The sequence below is a fragment of the Hibiscus syriacus genome, unplaced genomic scaffold (assembly GCF_006381635.1).
Source record: "Hibiscus syriacus cultivar Baekdansim isolate YM2019G1 unplaced genomic scaffold, ASM638163v2 tig00110890_pilon, whole genome shotgun sequence".
In the NCBI taxonomy this organism is placed as follows: domain Eukaryota; kingdom Viridiplantae; phylum Streptophyta; class Magnoliopsida; order Malvales; family Malvaceae; genus Hibiscus; species Hibiscus syriacus.
The window spans coordinates 16,312,378-16,338,292 of NW_024062900.1; positions in this window are offsets into that span (position 1 = coordinate 16,312,378).

The following is a 25,915-nucleotide window of genomic DNA, read 5'->3' on the forward strand; positions in this document are numbered from 1 at the left end:
TATAGCCCTTTTTCAATTTACAATGGTTGTTAAAATACGACATGCGTGTCGTGCCTTTCTATATTTCAGTTTTATTTCTCTTCTCATCTTATTCCCTCGTATGTAAAACGAGTTTCTTTTAAATTGTAATCATATAAAGATTCAAAAGGAGTAGAAAAACGGACAGAGCTAAAGGCGAGAAGATACCTAGAGAGTAGTCTTAGGTTTCAGGCTTTTGGTTCTCCTATTGGCTTGGGATGAGCCACCTTAGTTATTGTTTTGGGCTATAACCATTGCATCATATTTATTGCTTATACATGTTATGTATGTAATGCAACAAATGCTAAAAAAAAATAATGAATATTGATGAGATCAATAAGGGCCTAATATTAAAACTAATGATGATGAGATATTTACGTAAATCCCTCTTTATAATCTAATTTAGCTTAACCGTCCAATATTTACCCTCATTAATGCTTCGATCGATATTGTGTGGGCTTTGGCAAAGAATTGGCATATAAATATATCTTGGTTAAACATAAAGAATAAGCAAGTGATATTCACCTGTTGATATATCGGTAATAACTTAGCTACATTATTCTAATAGGATTAGAAACCTAGAGGTTAAGTATTTGGATAAGTGATGAGCGATACCTACCCTATGAAATCGAAATTGGTTTGTGGAGTTTATTTGGATTCACTGGGAAGAAAATGTGGTAGTTGATAGCTTGGGCAAACTCACTCTACCACGTAATTACAATATGTACTCGTTCGTTGTCACCCCATCGTCCATCGCCCATCTGTTGGAAAGAGACCTCCTAGATCTCCTTACATCATAACCGTCGTAGCTAGTTAAGGCTTTTTCCTTTTTCTCAATAATAAAAATTACTAAGGTAAACATAAAATTGTTTTTCTTTTTTTATTTGATTATTTAAACTTTGCAAATTCAAACTTGACTTGACTCTTGGCATGCCAACTATACCTATAGCTCTAATATCGTATATCATGGACATTATTCTTATGTTTCATATGTTCATGTATTCATGTCATTTCTCTTGTGATCACATAACTCATATCACTTACCATGTCATATGTATATTTGAATCTATTCACATATATCATTTATCAAATCATATGAACATATATAATATATGCATGTATCATAATAATTATCATGTATGCATGTTCATAACTATTGTGCGATGAAAATCAACATAGGAATTAGACTTATCACAAGTCTTATTCCATTGTACCATACTTATAATATGTACTCACCTTAGCCTTGCTTTGACTCGATTCTAATCCTTCAATTGTTCCGGAACGAGATTACGTTCTAAATCTACATAATCATACATTGATACATATCAGTATCCCATTGATATACTCTAATCTATCAATTTTTAGACCAAAAGAAATGTCTATTTCAATTTCCCCTTGAAGTGCATCGATGCATTCTATAGTGTATCGATGCATCCCTTAACATGTGCACCGATGCACTACACATGCATCGATACACCAATCACCTTCGATGTTTTCATTTTAAGTGGGTGCATCGATGCACTCCTTATGCATCGATGCACTAATTGCATTTGATGTTTCTTCTTTAAAGAGTGTATCGATGCACATTGAATGTGCATCGATACACCCTGCCCATAATAATTTGCATTTTAAGCCCAAAAACCATCAATGTTTCACTCAATTATTATATTTTAAGCCCCTATCATGTCATTAAACTCAACTACCATTACTTAAGCCAACTTATATCCATATAAACCATCTTTATCTTCCATATCTCATCATTATTCTTAAATTTTAAGAATCTTACTAAACTTTCAACTTTGTTATTAATCCTTTCTAACTTCATAAATCTATTATTCTTATTGATGGCAAGTCAAATTCAACTTTCAATTCTTATTATAAACTCTATTTCAATATTTCACTCAAGAACTCCAAATCTTTAATCTTCCTTAACTCCTTTATCTTTTGATTTTAAGATAACTTAAGCTTTCCTTAAGCTTAGTTATCATCTAATGATCATAACCCAACCTTAAATTTAACCATAAATTATCTAAATAGAAGACTCACCTTTTGTTCAAGCCTTCACGTATGAAGAAGAAAAAAGAAGATAAGACTCACCTTTTGTTTAAGCTTTCCTTGTCAAATAACCATTTTACCCTTTACTTCATTGAATAATTACTAACAACTTTTATGATTTATTTCCAAATAAATCATTGAACTAATCCATTGTTTTACTCTAGTCACTAAATTCTGAAACTTTACAATTTGATCACTAACCCGGTATTGAGGATGTTACAAATCTCCCCTCCTTTAAAGAAAATTCATCGTTGAATTTTCACTAAACATATCAATAAGAACATATCTTCTAATTTTCTCATGCTACTTCCTTTACTTATTCTCTTTCCTTCTTTTATTTCTTCAATTTTCTTTTTCCTTTATACATTTATCTACTCTCACTTATCATTTAAACAACAACCAATAACTTCAATCCATTTCTATCTTTTCTTTCCTTCTATTTTGCATTTTCCTTTGACCTTTCTAAAAATCCATATAATGTCACTCATCACATAGACAACAACATCCATCTCTAATTACCTTATAACTATAACCAAACTCTTTTTCCATCATCATTTAACCAAGAACACGACCTTAAATCTTCTTTAAATATTATTCAACATACACTTTAAAGAATCTTTTCACATCACATTGCACACTTTTCTTACTTCTATATCAAAATTATCATCTACACTTCCATATAACCTTTATCATATCTGATCCTTTAACTCAATCCCTTTCATTTCTTTATTCCATTCTTCCTTTATTTATTCCTTATACACAAATCATATCTTTCCTTTCATATTCACATACTCTTGTCTTATCATCTATACTGATCTCTATGTATCAATCTTCATTGCATCCTCATAACTTTGATAACCCATTTCATATATAGAACTTCATTCTTTATCATTTCTTATACTTGTAGTTTCCTTCCTTAAGGTTCCATGCAAATACTTATCTCATTTTCTACATCATAGATATCTGATCAGAATACACAACTATATTCAGTTTCACATCATAATTTATTAACTCAACTTTATCTTTTTCTCCAATCTTATAACTCTATCACCTTTACTCTGACAGCTAGTCAATAACATCTGTCCAATCTAGGGCACAAGCCCTAGTCAACCAATCACATACATCATTTTTAATCAAAATTATCTCAAAATTCGTTTACTTAACTTGTCAATTTCACCTCCATTCTCATACATCCTGTAATTTCCGTTGTTCAAACTAAACATTCTGACTTCCTTTGTCTTATAAACTGATCATCCATATACTCATTCTTAAACTCTTCTTATCAATCTTCAGCTTTACTCAAATATACAACTGTATCTAGATCCATTTTATAGTTGGTTATCATATCCTATCCATTATCTATATATTTGGTTATCATATCCTAAAATATATTATAATCTTATACTTCTAGTACTTTCCCATCACATATTCTTGTTAGCCAACGCTAACTTTTTCCTTCTAAAATACAATCTCTTATCATATCCACACTTTGGCTTATATATAACACTATTCTTTGTTTCAACTCATAAACTCTGGATTTCTATATCTTATACGCTTGTCACTGATACACTTATTCTTGAACTCTTCTACCAATTCTCATTGCATCATTTTTTTCTTTTAACGCTCTTATGGTGACACTTGTTCACCATATTCTATCTTATCCATGAAATAATAAAACTACTCCATATCACTTTTCTGATTCAAAACAGTGAAAAACTTTCTATCATTATTTAGATATGATTTCAACTCTCTAAAATCAACCTTTAATCTTATAAGACACTTTCTGAGGTTTCCACTCTTCATCCTGCCTGGCCAGGGCAGGTGAATTACTATCATCATCAGATTTGTCAGCTATCGATTTACTTTACTTTAATAATTTCTATAATCAATTCCCACTATATCATATAAATCTTATTCTATTAGCAAGACAGCATACTCCTTACACTATCAAATCAGAAATTTTCACTTTTAGTTGGCATGTACTTTATAGGACACTCTAGACTCCGGTTTATACTGAGAATCGACTAACTCGTAGCTCTGATACCATTAAATGTAACACCCCTAACCCGTATCCGACCCGAATATGAGTCTGAGGTGTCACATTGACTTTTCCAACTTTGACACTTAAAGAAAATAAAGAAATTTTAAACTTTCATTAAAACCAAATACCTTAATTTACATAAAAAAACCATAAAATACTAAATCGATCAGAGCATTTGTAACAGACACTTTTCTTACATGCCAACACTATACACAACAAAAGACATACTTTATCTGTTACTTTTGATCTTATCTTCTAGCAGTGTTGTTGTTCTTACCACCCTATTTTCGCTCTTCCTGATTCTTGGTAGCTACGTGTAAATCACTTACACGCAAAGTCATAGACTTAGTAAGACATATAAATATAATAATAATGCATTTCGTATGAATATGAACATGCAATCTATCCATTCAATCATGTAATATACAATTCAATGTAAATAATAATAATATGGTAACATATAACTATAACAATGCAATTACCTTTGATAATCTTTTATAGGCCCATGTATATTTTTGAGAACTCAAGGTATTCGAGTACATTGAGGTTGTGCACTATGCTATCACCACAACTTGTATGGGTCCCACTAGGGGCTATGAAATTTATCCCAAAGGACCACTCCTTAAGAACCATATACATATTCCAGTGGATCAAATCTGTCTCAAAAGACCCTGTAAATGTTCCAAAGGATACATATATGTCCCGAAGGACCACGTAGAACCCTCGACTCTTGGCATACCAACTATACCTATAGCTCTCATATCGTATACCATGGGCATTATTCTTATGTTTCATATGTTCATGTATTCATGTCATTTCTATTGTGATCACATAACTCATATCACTTACCATGTCACATGTACATTTGAATCTATTCACATATATCATTTATCAAATCATATGAACATATATACTTTATGCATGTATCATAATAATTATCATGTATGCATGTTCATAACTATTATGCGATGAAAATCAACATAGGAATTAGACTAATCACAAGTCTTATTCCATTATACCATACTTATAATATGTACTCACCTTAGCCTTGCTTTGACTCGATTCTAATCCTTCATTTGTTCCGAAACGAGATTACGTTCTAAATTTACATAATCATACATTGATACATATCAGTATCCCATTGATATACTCTAATATATCATTTTTTAGACCAAAAGAAATGTCTATTTCAATTTCCCCTTGAAGTGCATCGATGCATTCTACAGGGTATCGATGCATCCCTTAACAAGTGCATCGATGCACTACCCATGCATCAATACACCAATCACCTTCAATGTTTTCATTTTAAGTGGGTGCATCGATGCACTCCTTATGCATCGATGCACTAATTGCATTCGATGTTTCTTTTTTAAAGAGTTCATCGATACACCCTACCCAGAATTTGTATTTTAAGCCCGAAAACCATCAACTTTTCACTCAATTATTCTATTTTAAGCCCCTATCATGTCATTAAACTCAACTACCATTACTTAAACCAACTTATATCCATATAAACCATCTTTATCTTCCATATCTCATCATGATTCTTAAATTTTAAGAATCTTACTAAACTTTCAACTTTGTTATTAATCCTTTCTAACTTCATAAATCTATTATTCTTATTGATGGCAAGTCAAATTCAACTTTCAATTCTTATTATAAACTCTATTTCAATATTTCACTCAAGAACTCCAAATCTTTAATCTTCCTTAACTCCTTTATCTTTTGATTTTAAGATAACTTAAGCTTTCCTTAAGCTTAGTTATCATCTAATAATCATAACCCAACCTTAAATTTAACCAGAAATTATCTAAATAGAAGACTCACCTTTTGTTCAAGCCTTCATGTATGAAGAAGAGAAAAGAAGATAAGACTCACCTTTTGTTTAAGCTTTCCTTGTCAAATGACCATTTTACCCTTTACTTCATTGAATAATTACTAACAACTTTTATGATTTATTTCCAAATAAATCATTGAATTAATCCATTGTTCTACTCTAGTCACCAAATTCTGAAACTTTACAATTTGATCACTAACCCGGTATTGAGGATGTTACAAATCTCCCCTCCTTTAAAGAAAATTCATCGTTGAATTTTCACTAAACATATCAATAAGAACATATCTTCTAATGTTCTCATGCTACTTCATTTACTTATTCTTTCCTTCTTTTATTTCTTCAATTTTCTTTTTCCTTTATACATTTATCTACTATCACTTATCATTTAAACAACAACCAATAACTTCAATCCATTTCTGTCTTTTCTCTCCTTCTATTCTGCATTTTCCTTTGACCTTTCTAAAATTCTATATAATGTCACTCATCACATAGACAACAACATCCATCTCTAATTACCTTATAACTATAACCAAACTCTTTTTCCATCATCATTTAACCAAGAACATGACCTTAAATCTTCTTTAAATATGATTCAACATACACTTTAAAGAATCTTTTCACATCACATTGCACACTTTTCTTACTTCTATATCAAAATTATCATCTACACTTCCATATAACCTTTATCATATCTGATCCTTTAACTCAATCCCTTTCATTTCTTTATTCCATTCTTCCTTTATTTATTCCTTATACACAAATCATATCTTTCCTTTCATATTCACATACTCTTGTCTTATCATCTATACTGATCTCTATGTATCAATCTTCATTGCATCCTCATAACTTTTATAACCCATTTCATATACAGAACTTCATTCTTTATCATTTCTTATACTTGTAGTTTCCTTCCTTAAGGTTCCATGCAAATACTTATCTCATTTTCTACATCATAGATAACTGATCAGAATACACAACTATATTCAGTTTCACATCATAATTGATTAACTCAACTTTATCTTTTTCTCCAATCTTATAACTCTATCACCTTTACTCTGACAGCTAGTCAATAACATCTGTCCAATCTAGGGCACAAGCCCTAGTCAACCAATCACATACATCATTTTTAATCAAAATTATCTCAAAATTCGTTTACTTAACTTGTCAATTTCACCTTCATTCTCATACATCCTGTAATTTCCGTTGTTCAAACTAAACATTCTGACTTCCTTTGTCTTATAAACTGATCATCCATATACTCATTCTTAAACTCTTCTTATCAATCTTCAGCTTTACTCAAATATACAACTGTATCTAGATCCATTTTATAGTTGGTTATCATATCCTAAAAATATATTATAATCTTATACTTCTAGTACTTTCCCATCACATATTCTTGTTAGCCAACGCTAACTTTTTCCTTCTAAAATACAATCTCTTATCATATCCACACTTTGGCTTATATATAACACTATTCTTTGTTTCAACTCATAAACTCTGGCTTTCTATATCTTATACGCTTGTCACTGATACACTTATTCTTGAACTCTTCTACCAATTCTCATTGCATCATTTTTTTCTTTTAACGCTCTTATGGTGACACTTGTTCACCATATTCTATCTTATCCATGAAATAATAAAACTACTTCATATCACTTTTCTGATTCAAAACAGTGAAAAACTTTCTATCATTATTTAGATATGATTTCAACTCTCTAAAATCAACCTTTAATCTTATAAGACACTTTCTGAGGTTTCCACTCTTCATCCTGCCTGGCCAGGACAGGTGAATTACTATCATCATCAGATTTGTCAGCTATCGATTTACTTTACTTTAATAATTTCTATAATCAATTCCTACTATATCATACAAATCTTATTCTATTAGCAAGACAACATACTCCTTACACTATCAAATCAGAAATTTTCACTTTTAGTTGGCATGTACTTTATAGGACACTCTAGACTCCGGTTTATACTGAGAATCGACTAACCCGTAGCTCTGATACCATTAAATGTAACACCCCTAACCCGTATCCGACCTGAATATGAGTCTGAGGTGTCACGTTGACTTTTCCAACTTTGACACTTAAAGAAAATAAATAAATTTTAAACTTTCATTAAAACCAAATACCTTAATTTACATAAAAAAACCATAAAATACTAAATCGATCAGAGCATTCGTAACAGACACTTTTCTTACATGCCAACACTATACACAACAAAAGACATACTTTATCCGTTACTTTTGATCTTATCTTCTAGCAGTGTTGTTGTTCTTACCACTCTATTTTCGCTCTTCCTGATTCTTGGTAGCTACGTGTAAATCACTTACACGCAAAGTCATAGACTTAGTAAGACATATAAATATAATAATAATGCATTTCGTATGAATATGAACATGCAATCTATCCATTCAATCATGTAATATACAATTCAATGTAAATAATAATAATATGGTAACATATAACTATAATAATTCAATTACCTTTGATAACCTTTTATAGGCCCATGTATATTTTTGAGAACTCAAGGTATTCGAGTACATTGAGGTTGTGCACTATACTGTCACCACAACTTGTATGGGTCCCACTAGGGGCTATGAAATTTATCCCGAATGACCACTCCTTAAGAACCATATACATATTCCAGTGGATCAAATCTGTCTCAAAAGACCCTGTAAATTTTCTAAAGGATACATATATGTCTCAAATCTGTCTCACTTACCCATGCACTACCCATGCATCAATACACCAATCACCTTCAATGTTTTCATTTTAAGTGGGTGCATCGATGCACTCCTTATGCATCGATGCACTAATTGCATTCGATGTTTCTTTTTTAAAGAGTTCATCGATACACCCTGCCCAGAATTTGTATTTTAAGCCCGAAAACCATCAAGTTTTCACTCAATTATTCTATTTTAAGCCCCTATCATGTCATTAAACTCAACTACCATTACTTAAACCAACTTATATCCATATAAACCATCTTTATCTTCCATATCTCATCATGATTCTTAAATTTTAAGAATCTTACTAAACTTTCAACTTTGTTATTAATCCTTTCTAACTTCATAAATCTATTATTCTTATTGATGGCAAGTTAAATTCAACTTTCAATTCTTATTATAAACTCTATTTCAATATTTCACTCAAGAACTCCAAATCTTTAATCTTCCTTAACTCCTTTATCTTTTTGATTTTAAGATAACTTAAGCTTTCCTTAAGCTTAGTTATCATCTAATGATCATAACCCAACCTTAAATTTAACCAGAAATTATCTAAATAGAAGACTCACCTTTTGTTCAGGCCTTCACGTATGAAGAAGAAAGAAGAGAAGAGAACTCTGGAATATTTTCTCTCTTCCTACGTGGTTTCCTTATCTTATAAGGGAAAATAAAAGTCTTCCTTGTCAAATGACCATTTTACCCTTTACTTCATTGAATAAATACTAACAACTTTTATGATTTACTTCCAAATAAATCATTGAACTAATACATTGTTCTACTCTAGTCACCAAATTCTGAAACTTTACAATTTGATCACTAACCCGGTATTGAGGATGTTACACCTTAGGATTGAAATGACCAAAGATGTACAATTTGTTGTATGTTACTAAAACATATCTAGAGTTAATATATGTATATTTGATATATTAAAAGAATATAATTTTGATTACAACTCTTTTAATGGATATTTAATTCGGAATAATTAAATAAGAGTTTAAATAAACGTTAAAAAGTGTAATTCAGATTATAAGTCTTTAACGGATATTTAATTTGAGTTAATTAAATAATAATTTAATTAATTCGAAATAACTAAAAATCTCTAATATGTTAGAGTAACTCATATATTTAAAGGTGTGTAAGGTCTAACAACCGTTTTTAATCTTCAGCCGTTTTCTCAAAACTGTTTATGGGAAAAGTAAAACTCTGCTCTCAATCGGGTGAACTGAGTAAAGGCTGAGACGTATTTTCAAGGAGGCTTATGATTCGAACCGTTCATGATTACCATTAGTTGCTATTGTCTTTGCTGTTTTTAAGGATCCCACTACAAGTATTTGCATCATTTCCTCCCGATTTAGGTTTTTCGTACTTGGATTGTTGGGGAGACCTTTGAGTTTTGTTTTCGCTGCGCCATGGGGTGCGCTGACGGTCCCAACAGTGGTGTTAGAGCCACTTGTACATCCGGATTCGATTAAAAAATTCTTGGTTTATGTGATAAGTATGAGATGCATGTTTTGGTTTTAATGTTTTCCACGATTATGTGATATTTGTGAAAAATTAATGGTCGATTAAAGTTACGATTAATATGTTAATCTATTTTTATGTTGCTGCAAGGATTTTACGAAATCCATATGTCAATCGTTGACATGATGATCGGTGGGTATGCGATAGCATATCGCGTTTGACAGTGAAGCAATGGTTGTTCCGATGCAGAAAAACCTTCGGGATTGAAAATACCAAAAACACGATTATGTTGATAAGTGTTATCAAATCGTGAGGTTTTCTATAAAAAATAGAGGTGTTATCAAACCTTCGTCCCATGATCCTTCATGAGCAATATAGATTGTAGGCTCATATAAATATTTTAAGCATAGACGTAACATGTATATATATATGATATGTTTGTTTTGCACGGTGTTTGGCATGCATGGTTATAGCTCTTTTTCAATTTACAATGGTTGTTAAAATACGACCTGCGTGTCGTGCCTTTCTATATTTTAGTTGTATTTCTCTTCTCATCTTATTCCCTCGTATGTAAAACGAGTTTCTTTTAAATTGTAATCATATAAAGATTCAAAAGGAGTAGAAGAACGGAAAGAGTTAAAGGCGAGAAGATACCTAGAGAGTAGTCTTAGGTTTCAGGCTTTTGGTTCTCTTATTGGCTTGGGATGAGCCACCTTCATTATTGTTTTGGGCTATAACCATTGCATCATATTTATTGCTTATACATGTTATGTATGTAATGCAACAAATGCTAAAAAAAATAATGAATATTGATGAGATCAATAAGGGCCTAATATTAAAACGAATGATGATGAGATATTTACGCAAATCCCTCTTTATAATCTAATTTAACTTAACCGTCCAATATTTACCCTCATTAATGCTTCGATCGATATTGTGTGGGCTTTGTCAAAGAATTGGCACATAAATATATATTGGTTAAACGCAAAGAATATGCAAGTGATATTCACCTGTTGAAATATCAGTAATAACTTAGCCACGTTATTCTAATAGGATTAGAAACCTAGAGGTTAAGTATTTGGATAAGTCATGAGCGATAGCTACCTTATGAAATCGAAATTGGTTTGTGGAGTTTATTTGGATTCATTAGGAAGAAAATGTGGTAGTTGATAGCATGGGCAAACTCACTCTAGCACGTAGTCACAATATGTACTCGTTCGTTGCCACCCCGTCGTCCATCGCCTATCTGTTGGAAAGAGACCTCCTAGATCTCCTTACATCAGAACCGTCGTAGCTAGATAAGGCCTTTGCCTCTTTCTCAATAATAAAAATTACTAAGGTAAATATAAAAACAACTTTGTTTTTCTTTTTTTTATTTGATTATTTAAACTTTGCAAATTCAAACTTGATTTAAACTTGAAATTTGAATTAAAAATTCACAAGCTAATAGTTATTATTAAAGGAGAAAAATGCAAAAATAATATGAAAATTATGCTTCGCTTATCATTTATTTTCCAACGTATTGAAGGATTTTATTTGGAGTCTTCTAAAATTTTATACAAATTTTCAGGCACTATTAACACTGGTAGACACAAGTGCCATTGATACAACTATAATGTTTGTAACCCCATCGACAAACAAGAGAACAATCGGCGTTTGTTCGACATTGAGCATCCTCGATTGGTACGGCGTTAGCAGTATTCTTTGGGGGCTGACATGTGCATTTTCCTCCTACTATTTGTGCTACTGAGTTCGATACACCTGGAAATTGGATTAAAACAAATTATATCATTTAAATATTTTGTTAAGTTTTAAAATATAGAAAGATGATATATATATGTATATACTAACAAGAAACTACAATCAAGATGATGAGAAGGGAAGAATGCTAGAAAAACCCATCTTTAATTCTTCGTAGACCGTGTTGAAGCTAATTAGAAGAGAAAATAAGATTGAGTTCTATGTCTTTTGTGTTTTGGTTGAGGATGAGATGATCATAAACAAAAATGTCTCTCTAATGGGGGGTTTTATAGATGTTTTTTTAGTCAAGTCTTATTAGCGGATTGTCCATGCCATTTATGCAGCAAATATCTTAGCTAATATTTCCTTAGATAGATATAAAGATTATGGCATTTTAATGAATCCATAATCAAATATTACACCTTTACCTATGATCATCAATATCCTTATAAAACATCTATCAATTCTTGGTAAATGTTACTTAGTTAATTCCATCAATCATTCTCAAATTATGATTTTTATTTGAAAATAATTTTTAAATTTCAATTGTTCTAATTGTATCCATAAATTATTAGCATTATATCAAAGAAATCCCCTCTTCACCTAAATTGTTAATTAATTAATTTAATGCTTATATGATGTCTGCTAAATAAAAATATGATATGTATAATTTGTAGATAAATATAGTAACATGAACAAGTTAAAAAAGAAATGTTAAAATTGGGACCATGTATATCTGATTTTTTTTAAAATAACAAACTTTAAATAAAAAAGACAATTTTAAAAAATAAATTAAAAAATGAAATAAAAGTTGTACAGAAAGCTGAGAAGAACCTCAAATTAAAACAAAATCTATCTTTACTATGTAAATATGTAAGCATTTACGATTCTGTTCATTGTTAAAGGCATTTGCAACGTTACTACAATTTGGGACATCACCAAATATAAAGAAATTTTGGGTAATTATCTTCGAGAATAATTTTCGATTGTGTTTTATGCTCTCCTTTTCAATTTTATCGTCGTTTTCATGCTAAAAACTGAAGAGTTTGCTAGATTTGTATTTCTTTCGTGAAAGTAAATTAATTCTTTGAATTGATCCTTATATTTTTTTGTAAGAGTTTCTACATATATATATATATAGGGAGGGTGTAATACCCAATTGTTATCTGCGCTCTAACTTCATTTAAATGCAAGAGAGTTCGTTCACATTGACCATGATCTTTATCACCGCCCACATATTAATCTCTCTCTCGTTCTTTGATCGAGTCTAGAGCTTTCTAAGTTTGATTCCACAATAATGAGCAGCATCATTCATCTGCGGTCGCATCTCTATCATCAATTGTTTCCGTTTTTATGCTTCTACTTATCATTCGTTATTTTTGGTGATATTAACTTATAATATTGATTATGCATTTATGTTTTATTCCATTTCTAGGTGTATCTGATATAATTGATATTTTATATACGCGATATTTATATTATTTATGTACTATACCTTACGGACTTTACTTAATGGTCTTTGAATACTATATTATTGGCAAATAAATATTTTTTGATTAACTTATTATTCAAACTACATATAAATTTCTGAACACTTTACGTGATTTGTATGTGATTGATTAGATAACATTTGAAATGGGTCTAAGAAGTTACAAAATGAAAAAAATACAAAAATAATATGAAAATTATGCTTTAGTTATTATTTATTTTCCGACATATTAAAGAATTTTATTTCGAGTTTTCTGAAATTAAAAAAAATAGGTACTATTAACACTGACAGACACAAGTGCCACCGATACAACTATAGTGTTTACAACCCCATCGACAAGCGAGGGAACAATCGTCGTTTCTTCCACATTGAGCATCCACGATCGGTATAACATTAGCAACAATCTTTGGGGGTTGGCACGTACAATTGTTGGCTTCGTCACAAATGCATAAGTCCACACCATTACAGTCCGCGACATTACCACATTTTCTTCCTATTTGTGTTACTGAGTTTGATACACCTACAAAGTAGATTAAAACAATCATTTAAAGAATTTTTTAAAGTACAAAATAGAGAAAAATGATATTTATGTGTATATATGTATATACTGACAAGAAGCTACAATCAAGATGATCATGAGAAGAGAGGCAATGTCCGAAGAACCCATCTTCATTTCTTAGTAGATAGTATTGAAGCTAATTAGATGAGAAAATAAGATTGAATTCTATGTATATTCCTATAAAATCTTAATTAATATTCCTAAAAAATATAGATATTATGGCATTTTAGTGAATGTAAATCCAAGTCTAGATATTATAACATATATCTATGGAAAACCAAATTTAAAAATATTTTTGTAATATTAGTTGGGGAATGTTTCTTGAGTTAATTACACTAATGACCGCTATCCCGTTTTAAATTCATCTTCGAATTTAAAATATTTTAATTATATTCTTTATTAGTGTTATATCCAATAAATCTAAAATCGTTAACTTAATTTAATTATTTTAAATTTTAATATTTTTTTGAGAATTCTTTTCTACTTTTTAACCTTTAATTTTAAAATAAAAGTTTTTGTAACACATTTATCCTAATTTAATTAAAAATTATATCAAAGATGACAAAATAACTGATCAAAATTTAATCAAAATTGAATCATGATAAATTCAATAAACAGATAATCAAATAAAAACCATACATTAAATTAGGGACTAACGTGTCAAGTTTTAGGAATCCAAATAAGTGTCGTTTCAAGAAAAATAAAAAGTTAAATTTAAATAATAGTTTAAAAAATTAAATATTAATTTGTATAATAAATTTATTTTTTAACAATTAATCTGTGAGAGGATGGCGGCAGCGGATTGTCTCAGGAAAGGCGGGTTAATATACGGCTAATATACGGTGTTATCGGATACATTAAAAGATATTTAACAAATTCGGTTTAGCGCTACCGGAAATGTTGACTAATAATAATGTAGTAGGTCTAAGTCATGAAGAAATATTAAAAAATTGTGCAACCAGCAAACTTAACTTGTCGGTTCGTGTCGATCCAAATTAAAAATGTGTAGATCCAAAACGATATAACAGGTAAAACTATGACAAAACCGGTATTGAAATGATAAAACCGATAAAGCGCTATCGGATACATTTAAAGTGTCGATACTTTAATATAAGGATCGACACTTCGTGAATTTAAAAGAGAAGCAGTTTTAAATCCTATAAAGTGTCGATACTTTTAAAAAATGTATCGATCCAAAACGATATACCAGGTAAAAATATGATAAAACCGGTAACAAATGATAAACCGGTAAAACGTTACCGGATATATTGAAGTGTCGATACTTATATAAGGATCGACACTTTATGAATTTAAAAGAGAAGCAGTTTTAGCGCCTATAATGTGTCGATACTTTAAAAAAATATATCGATCCACAACGATATAACAGGTAAAAATATGATTAAACCGGTATCAAAATGATAAAACCGGTAAAATGATACCAGATATATTGAAAGTGTCGATACTTTCGTAAGTACGTGTAATAAATTATCGACACTTTCAAAGAAATAGGTAATTATCCTTTCGAAAGTATCGACACCTGATAAAAAGTATCGACACTTTGTATTGTATCGATTTAAATATAAATAACATATCTGATGAAAATATAAAGGCCATATCTAAATATCCTCTGAAAATCGATAGAACGGACGAGTTTTTGAAATCGAAGCGTAATTGTTGCTGCATTTCAGAAGGCATTTCTAAAGCGAAGTTTGTTTGGTTGTTGCTGCAGTCGAATCGAAAGTATGTTGTCGAAACCCTAATTTTTTATATTACAGTAATCACGATAGGGTTTTATGTGTTGTTTGGGGTTTTGAAGTAAGAAGCATTTGGGACCGATTGCAGGTAGAAAGTGATATTCAAGGAAAATATATGTCGATACTTTTATTAAATATTATAGGTAGAAAATGATATATAGGTTGTATAAATGTGCCGACACATTTTGGTGTGGCCATTCAAATTCTTTTGAAGAAAACCGTTTACACACAAGAGTAGTTATTATTTGTATATTGAATAAAGTGTATAACAATAATTTGATTTGCGTAAAACTGATATATGAAGGAAAAATGGAGTCAATGGGTTGGAAAATTGTTGGTGGCGCAGATGACTTTGAAATTGAGGCCGAGACTCGAAAGCAACCAAAGGGTGGATATATGTACTTCTAGTAAGTATCAATGTCTTTTTGTTATTATTGTTGAAATGGTAATTGGATTAAAGTATCGATAAACTTTAAAAATTGATTACAAATTTTAAATGTTGACAGTATGGTCGAATGCAAAGGATGAAGGAAGATGGCACACAGAGCGGTTCGGTATGTAAAATGAAATTGACATTGAGTAGTATTTAGTGTTAATGTATTGATTAAGAAACGTTTATGTTTATATTAGGTGACAAAAGATGAGGTCCAAAGGAATTCAATGAGTGATGCTGAAAAGGAACCTTACATCACACAGTCATGAATGATAGTAAAGAATACAAAGAACGGAGGAAAGCACATGAAATAAGGTATTCATTAAACTTGTAAAATACGTGATACAAAATATATAAGAACTAAACATTATATTGTTAAAAAATGTAGGAAGTGTCGACAATGCAGCATTAAAAGGGTGAATCCATTAATTAAACACCTTAAGGAGAAGGGTCAGTTGAATGTGCTGGGAGAAATAGGTTTTGGATCGTTGGTAGGAGTGAGGGATCGATCTATTCGGAGGGAATTGTGTCGATCCTTGATGGCGCAATTTGATGTCAGACAATGTATTGCTAAGTATGGTGATTTTTCATTTCCTCTCGGGATCCCAGTGCGCAGCCGTATTGGGGGTAGAAAATGAAGGCAAAAGTGTTGTAGAAGTCTGTAGAGTAAGGACTAGAAAGCACTTGCCTCCAAAATGGTTTGAAGCAGAAGGTGACATATGCTGAAATTGAAGAGGAAATAAAAGTGGATCTTACTTTGGGGATGATGAAGGCCAGAGTTCTATTATACCTTGTCGGTATCTTTCTTTGTCCAACGGGTAATACGTCAAACGAACAAGGAACATATGAAGCTCATTTGTGATGAAGGCTTGAAGGGTGAATTCAATTGGGCTGAATATATCCATTCGAGATTGATTGAATCAATAATCACCTTTAAAAAGGGCAGCCAGAGATACCTCAAAGGGTGCATAGCAATCTTAGAGGTAAATGAGTTGAAGAACTTTTTGTGTTTTATATAAAAATAAATTTTATTATAAATGCAAGTTGCACTGTTCGATTTTTGGTCAGGCTGTGAGGCAGTGCCGGCTTATGAAAGAACCGGAGTGGCACGCATCCGTGCATGGTTAGAGTGACGGTGAAGTTGAAATTGGATAGAGCGAAGAAGCAAGAAAGGGTAATAAATGTAATTAAATAATATTAAGAATATAATCAATGTCTTAATATTGTAATTTAATTTTGAAGGTTATTGGCAAGGATGTAGAGGAGGCAGTGGAGGCAGAGGAGAAGAAAGGAGAGATGGTTGTATTGGGGGATGACGGTGAGTGGGACGACAGTGAGGGAAAACATAGTAACTTCGACATTTTGATGTCTGAATTGGCTGATATCAAAAAAATCCAATTTGATATCATGCAAAGACATCAAGAGTCGAAGAGAAACTTGATAGAGTCGAAGAAAACTTGAGAGAGTCGAAGATACACTTGAGAGGATGGGTAGTGGAAGGAAAAAGATGGAGTGGTGAAAGAAGTAGAGGTGTTGAGGGGTGAAGTGGTGAAAGAAGTTGGGGTGTTAAGGGGTGATATTAAGATGGTGACGGGTGAAAATTTTGAGGGATTGGTGAAGGAGGTTGTGGAATTGAGGAGTGAACTACGGGGGTGAAGGGGGTGGTTTGATAATACTTGGATGAAGGAGATCAATTGAAGGGTGAAATAAAGAGATGAAGAGCTATGTAGAAAAAAAATACGATGAACTGAAAAATATGAGAAGAAAAGAGGGAGGAGGAAGAAGAAGAGATGGAAGAAATGAGGAGGAAAGAAGTCGATGTCATTTATACACCGGAGAGTGTTATAGCAGTAGATTTGGATTCGGAATGTCCTGCGCCCCAGAAGAAGAAGCAGAAGGTAAGTTAAATAAAAGAAAACTTAATTTGATTTTTATTATGTTGTTGTGACAAAAATTTGTATGCAAAATTATAGGTAGAAAAAGCGGATATTCCAAGAGGAATTGATGACATCGAAGTTGTAATTTGTGATTATTTATGGAATAGTGAGTTAGAATCGGAGTAAGTGAAATATATTGCTTTGTGAGTATATTTAAATATTTCATGACATATTAATCCTAATGATTCATACAGATATTTTGTAATCTCAATGGGAAATCAATTCGCTAGTGTATACGACGTTACAACGTTGAAGCCTACGGAATGGGTTGGCGGTGTGGTAAGTAGAAAGTAGAAAATGTTAAAACTTATTGAATATGTTCTGATTATGTAATTAATTTTGTTAGGTTATTGATTTGCTCGCCTGGACAGTATGCTACGATTCTCAGAAGTCACTCCGGAGGATTGGCTACCTTCCATACCACTTAGCGGTGAGTTAAATTAATAATTGAAGATAAGTAGTGTTATAGACGGTAAATTAATAATGTTTGTTGCGTAATTGCAGCAGCAGGAGTTGGATGCCAACAGCAAAGAAAGTGTTGAGAGTATTGCTACCTTCTGGGGTTCCATACTGAATAACTATGTGAAATTCACCGACTGTGAGAAGGTAAGACACCATACCAAATGCAAATGATGTTTTCGGATATAGAATGTTGAATTTTGTCAAATTGGGTGAAATTTGTTGCAGATCATGATCACAATAACTCCATAATCACATTGGTATCTGTTGGTGTTGGATATGGTAGATCGTGATGCAACAATATATGATAGTATGTTTACAACTGAAGCAGCTAAACAGAGAGTGAAGGATGCTAAGAGATTGGTATGTATGTATGAAAGGACATTATGTAAATTATAATGCATAATTTTTTTGGATCATAACTTCTTCTATTTAATGCAGATTAAAATATTAGATTTTTATATAATAAGAAACGCATTTGGGTTGAATCCTGTGGATCTCTAGGAAAGTATCCCTTGAAAAATTTCAAATTTGTGGAGCATAAGAAGAATAAGCAATTGAATGGGTATGAGATGTTATCACAAATACAAAGCTTAATTTATGCAGTATTCATCATAATTGGCATGTGTGGTTTTCAATTTTGTAACAGACATGATTGCGGCATGTATGTGATGATGTGGATGGAATCGATCGGTTCTACAGGGGCAACTGGTGATTTTGTAAGTGGAAAGAAAAATTCGTTTGTGGTAAAATTGTTAAAAGTCGTAGATTGAATGCTGTAGTTTACAATACTTAACGTTCTAACAATTTGAATATAGGTTGTTGGAGAGTGGGATCGATCGCGAATATTAAACGATCTCGTAAGCCACAATCAAAATCAACGAAGACAGGAGATAACAAAAGCTGCTGATATAAGAATAACAAAAGGATGCAATGATGTAAATGTAGGGTTAATTTTGTATAAGATTTATAATTTTGTGTACGATTTATAATTTTGTATGTGAATATAATTATGAATGAGATGAGAAAAGTTAGCAGTATGTTGTTGTACATGTTTCTTATACACATTAAGGGTCATGTTGATACTTTAAAGTAAAAGGCAAATTACAATATGGCAAATAGGGTGCAACATAAGTGTCGATCCATATAAAAAGTGTCGATCCCATAAACATCGAAACCCAAAAGTATAATGTAATATGTAATTTTTCAATCTAACCGGTACAAGTATACCGGTTTTATGAGAGAATAGGTCTAAATAATGTGTCGCACTTTGTAGTTTGTGTCGATATTTTGGTCCAGAATGAATGGCAAACAGGGTGCAACCATAAAGTGTCGATCCATATATAAAAGTGTCGATCCCATAAACATAGAAACCAAAAAGTATATGTAATATGTAATTTTTCAATCTAACCGGTACAAGTATACCGGTTTTATGAGAGAATAGGTCTAAATAAATGTCGACTTTTGTATTTGTGTCGATATTTGGTCCAGAATGAATGGAAAACAGGGTGCAACCATAAAGTGTCGATCCATATATAAAAGTGTCGATCCCATAAACATAGAAACCCAAAAGTATAATGTAATATGTAATTTTTCAATCTAACGGTACAAGTATACGGTTTTATGAGAGAATAGGTCTAAATAATGTGTGACACTTTGTAGTTGTGTCGATATTTTGGTCAGAATGAATGGCAAACAGGGTGCAACCATAAAGTGTCAATCCATATATAAAAGTGTCGATCCCATAAAATCGAAAACCAAAAGTATAATGTAATATGTAATTTTCAATCTAACCGGTACAAGTATACCGGTTTTATGAGAGAATAGGTCTAAATAATGTGTCGACACTTTTGTAGTTTGTGTCGATATTTTTGGTCCAGAATGAATGGAAACAGGGTGCAACCATAAAGTGTCGATCCATATAAAAGTGTCGATCCTAAACATCGAAACCCAAAAGTATAATGTAATATGTAATTTTTCAATCTAACCGATACAAGTATACCGGTTTTATGAGAGAATAGGTCTAAATAATGTGTCGACACTTTGTAGTTTGTGTCGATATTTTGGTCCAGAATGAATGGCAAACAGGGGTGCAACCATAAAGTGTCGATCCATATATAAACAGTGTCGATCCATAACATCGAAACCATAAGTATAATGTAATAGGTAATTTTTCATCTAACCGGTACAAGTATACCGGTTTTATGAGAGAATTGGTATATAAATATGTATCGACATGTTTAATGTTTTGTCGATACTAATTTAAATATCAAGTGTTTTTCCACCATTCACTATATATAGTGCTCTAAATCGAAAACCCTAAACATAAAGGCAAGCAGGCAGAAGATAACTCTTCCTCTCGAAGAATACTAGCGTTATCATAACAGTGACGATCAATATTCAGGTAAATTATCGATATTATGGGTTTGATTGATTCTATATGGAGTTTTTTCCTGAATGTGTTTGTGTTCCATTGTAATAGCATCCAACCAAAATGGCTCCAAAACGTCAGCGTCAGAAGCGCGGTCTTTCTCAAAGCTCTTCTCAACCCAGTTTTCTCAACCACAACTCCTTCTGTAACAAACGATTCTTCTGAGGAAATCAGGTCCTTCGAAACTCTGAACTTTAGATCCGATATGGAGAAACAAAGATGGCAGACGAGTTTTAAAGTAAGGAAGATTCGTCCCGAACGTGTCATTGACCTGGGTTTCTTGTTTGATGATAATATGCATTAGTTTTAAATCCATATTTACATCTTGGGGTTGGCTTGAATTCCTTGGTGTAGAACCAAGATTATCCCAACCTAGTTAGAGTCTTCTACAACAATGCTTCCTTAGCACGAGCCTAATAAGACTAATATAATAGGAATTAATACACATGTCATGGGGAAGGATATATATATATCTCCGGAAACTATTGCGGAGGGTTTAGGTGTAGCGAATAAAGGGGATTCAGATGAAAATGGTGTAGATTGGTCTACAATTAAACGGGATGCTAGAAATAGCCCAATTCACCTCGATGTAGAGTCGAGAGTGTTTCACAAAATGCTCACATGGTATATCCGGCCTATGGGGGAAAACATTCAACGCTTCGAGACAGTGATTATTGGGATAGCAAAGTATAAATCCAAATCCAAAACGGTTCCAAACATTGCAAAACTCATATTTAATACAATGTATATATGGTCACAAAGGGAGCAACAATTTCAAACTACACTACCATATGGATGTCATCACCCATTGTTGAAGAAGAAGGAAGTTGATTTTTCGCATGACGCCCCTGTTCGATTAACCCGCAAGATTGACATGGTATTTATTAAAAAAACGGGATATGATTTTGTTGAAAAACTCGGTTGGAAGCGTGTAAAGGAGGTCGGATTAGATCAAGAGAGGGAGGAAATGGACCCCGTTGGCCATGAAGAAGAGCAACCAAGTGGAGACGCAATGATAGAAGAAGCTCCAGTTACAGAGGATGTCACAATTAAGACCGTGATGGAATACATGGTCAATTTTTGGGAGCATATTGATTCCCTTGTGAGTGGAATGCGATCCGATATTTCATCATTGCAACATGAAGTCTCCATGTTGCGTGACGAATTACATCAATGACATCAAACGAGTTAGGTAATTCATTATTTATGTTTCTAAATATTTTACACGTTTGAACTGTATTTTATTTCTTTTAACAGATGTGGACAACCAAACGGTCAATGAAGATGAAGGCGATGAAGATGACGATGATGTCTCCATGTTGCGTGACGAATTACATCAATGACATCAAACGAGTTAGGTAATTCATTATTTATGTTTCTAAATATTTACACGTTCTGAACTGTATTTTATTTTCTTTTAACAGATGTGGACAACCAAACGGTCAATGAAGATGAAGCTGACGATGAAGATGACGATGATGATGACGATGAAGCTGACGATGAAGATGACGATGATGATGATGATGATGATGATCCAAACAAGTATATCGTGTCTGCAACGCCGCCTTCAAGAAAACTTTTAATTTTTGATCTCAACGGTGTCCTTGCCTACATCCCAAGACTGCATGCAGGTTTTAATTCTATTCTTTTGTATTCATTATTTTAACATATAAGCGTAGAACTTTAATCTCATTTTCTTCATGTTGTAGATGTTGTCCTCAGAACAGGATTATTTGAATTTATGCAATTTTGTGTCGACAATTTTGTTGTTGCCCTTTGGTCTTCAAAGATGAGGTTAGAACATATTTGGAGCAATTGAATTACTGTAGTCAAAATCGTTAATATACATTTGAATGTTAACATTCAAACTTGATTACAATCTCAGGCATAACGTCGACCGTGTACTTGAGAAACTACTTTTATTTTCTGAGCATTTTCTATTCGTGTGGGTAAGATGAATGTCATTACAGTTTGCTGACTTTTCGTTGTCTATGATTCCTACATATTTATGTTCGACTGTTTGTGAACAGGATCAAGAAAAATGCAAAACATATGATATTGTTACCTACTGTAAAGATCTCAATGATGTTTGGAACGCGTGTCCAGATTTTAACGAGCTAAATACACTTTTGGTCGATGATCCAGCGGAAAAAATGATTTATAATCCGGTAAGTTGCATTTATGCAATATGTTTTTCCAGTTGAACAGGTGTTTAGACATTGATTATTTTAACAACTTATGTGTTTATATAGAAATACAATTACATATGTCCACATACCTTTGACGCTGCTTCCCATTCGAACGACAATGCTTTAGGTATGACACAAATTTATTCATGCTTATGCGAATTTAGTTTATTTTTAAATAAATTGCACCTCATTAGTTTGATAATTGAAATTATTTATGTATGTCCTCAGAAAAAGGCGGAAACATACGAGAGTATTTGGAAAATTTGTTGAAGGCCTCTAATGTTCCGGACTTCGTTAGAAATAACCCTTTTTTCATCGGATTAATTTCGTTTGTCGGTACATTATTTGAACATTCTTGTGTATGTATATTTTGGTGTGATTATATTGTGTTTATATTTTCATTAATTATTCAATATTTGCTTCTCTGTATACATATACATTTGAGGATTATTGAAATATCAATACTAGTTATTAATGTATTTTACATCTGCTTGCAAATGTATCGAAACACATTACTATATCATTGTTTTCCATGATATCCACAACAAAGTTTTCACACTTTTTAATATTGTGTCTGTACTTTATGTCCAGATTGGAAGAAAAATGTGTCGAGACCATTTCAAAAAGTGTCGATTGAAAAAAATCGGAACCCAGAATTATAATGTAATAGATAATTTTGTAATATAACCGGTATAAATATACCGGTTTTATGAGCGAATAGGTCTACAACCTATATCGACACTTTTTAATATTGTGTCGGTACTTTATGTCCAGATTGGAAGAAAAATGTGTCGAAACCTTGTCAAAAAGTGTCGACATTTACACATCGGAACCCAGAATTATAATATAATAGATAATTTTGTAATATAACCGGTATAAATATACCGGTTTTATGAGCGAATAGGTCTACAACCTATATCAACACTTTTTAATATTGTGTCGGTACTTTATGTCCAGATTGGAAGAAAAATGTGTCGATACCTTGTCAAAAAGTGTCGACATTTACATATCGAAACCCAGAATTATAATGTAATAGATAATTTTGTAATATGACTGGTATAAATATACCGGTTTTATGAGCGAATAGGTCTACAACCTATATCGACACTTTTTAATATTGTGTCGGTACTTTATGTCCAGATTGGAAGAAAAATGTGTCGATACCTTGTCAAAAAGTGTCGACATTTATACATCGGAACCCAGAATTATAATGTAATAGATAATTTTGTAATATAACCGGTATAAATATCGGTTTTATGAGCGAATAGGTCTACAACCTATCGACACTTTTAATATTGTGTCGGTACTTTATGTCCAGATTGGAAGAAAATGTGTCGAAACCTTGTCAAAAAGTGTCGACATTTACACATCAAAACCCAGAATTATAATATAATAGATAATTTTGTAATATAACCGGTATAAATATACCGGTTTTATGAACGAATAGGTCTACAACCTATATCAACACTTTTTAATATTGTGTCGGTACTTTATGTCCAGATTGGAAGAAAAATGTGTCGATACCTTGTCAAAAAGTGTCGACATTTACATATCGAAACCCAGAATTATAATGTAATAGATAATTTTGTAATATGACTGGTATAAATATACCGGTTTTATGAGCGAATAGGTCTACAACCTATATCGACACTTTTTAATATTGTGTCGGTACTTTATGTCCAGATTGGAAGAAAAATGTGTCGATACCTTGTCAAAAAGTGTCGACATTTATACATCGGAACCCATAATTATAATGTAATAGATAATTTTGTAATATAACAGGTATAAATATATCGGTTTTATGAGCGAATAGGTCTACAACCTATATCGACACTTTTTAATATTGTGTCGGTACTTTATGTCCAGATTGGAAGAAAAATGTGTCGATACCTTGTCAAAAAGTGTCAACATTTACACATCGGAACCCAGAATTATAATGTAATAGATAATTTTGTAATATAACCGGTATAAATATACCGGTTTTATGAGTAAATAGGTCTACAACCTATATCGACACTTTTTAATATTGTGTCGGTATTTTTAAGTAACGTGGTTTTTCTTCCTTCATTCAAAATATTTATATGTACACTTGAGGACATGTTATTTGTATGTCCCTCACCGTTGCAATACCCACATCGCCTAATTTTCTTCTCGACCTTGTTCTTAGGCACTTCTTTTCGCTTGCGTTGTTTTCGTTGAGGGTCACGAACATTGTTTACTACAATGCTCTGGTTGACTGAATCATTCAAACCAAATGAGTTTTCTAATTCTTCTATTAGTTTTTCATCTCATCTCTTGCGGTTTTGAAAGACTCATCTGTCTTTGATGCAATGTAGCATAACCTACTTGACGTTGAACGTAGAGCAGTGACCTTGCCATTTGCATCACTTCTGGAGACACATTCAAATCACATAACTGGGTACAGAAGCCTTCGCATCATTAGTCCACTACTTTGAATCAAATCCCGGGCAAATATGTGTAGTCCAAGTGCTTCAAAATGTGAAGTTGATGGCGACACGGAAGTCCAACGGTCTCGAATTTTTTGCAGGAGCAAATTAAAGTTTTCGTACGAGAATCAAAACTAATTTCAAATTTCCTATTTTTTTCTGTGTACTTTGACAAAATATAATGTTGACATTCATCTGATAAGGACTTAATCTCTGCCTCAATCCGGTACAATGTCTCCCGTATAAGTTCATCTTGGAACACACGAAAAGATTCACGGGTAAAAATCGCAGCGGCATGGCTTTCAAGGTCGACCAGTTTTGTGATCTGGAAGGG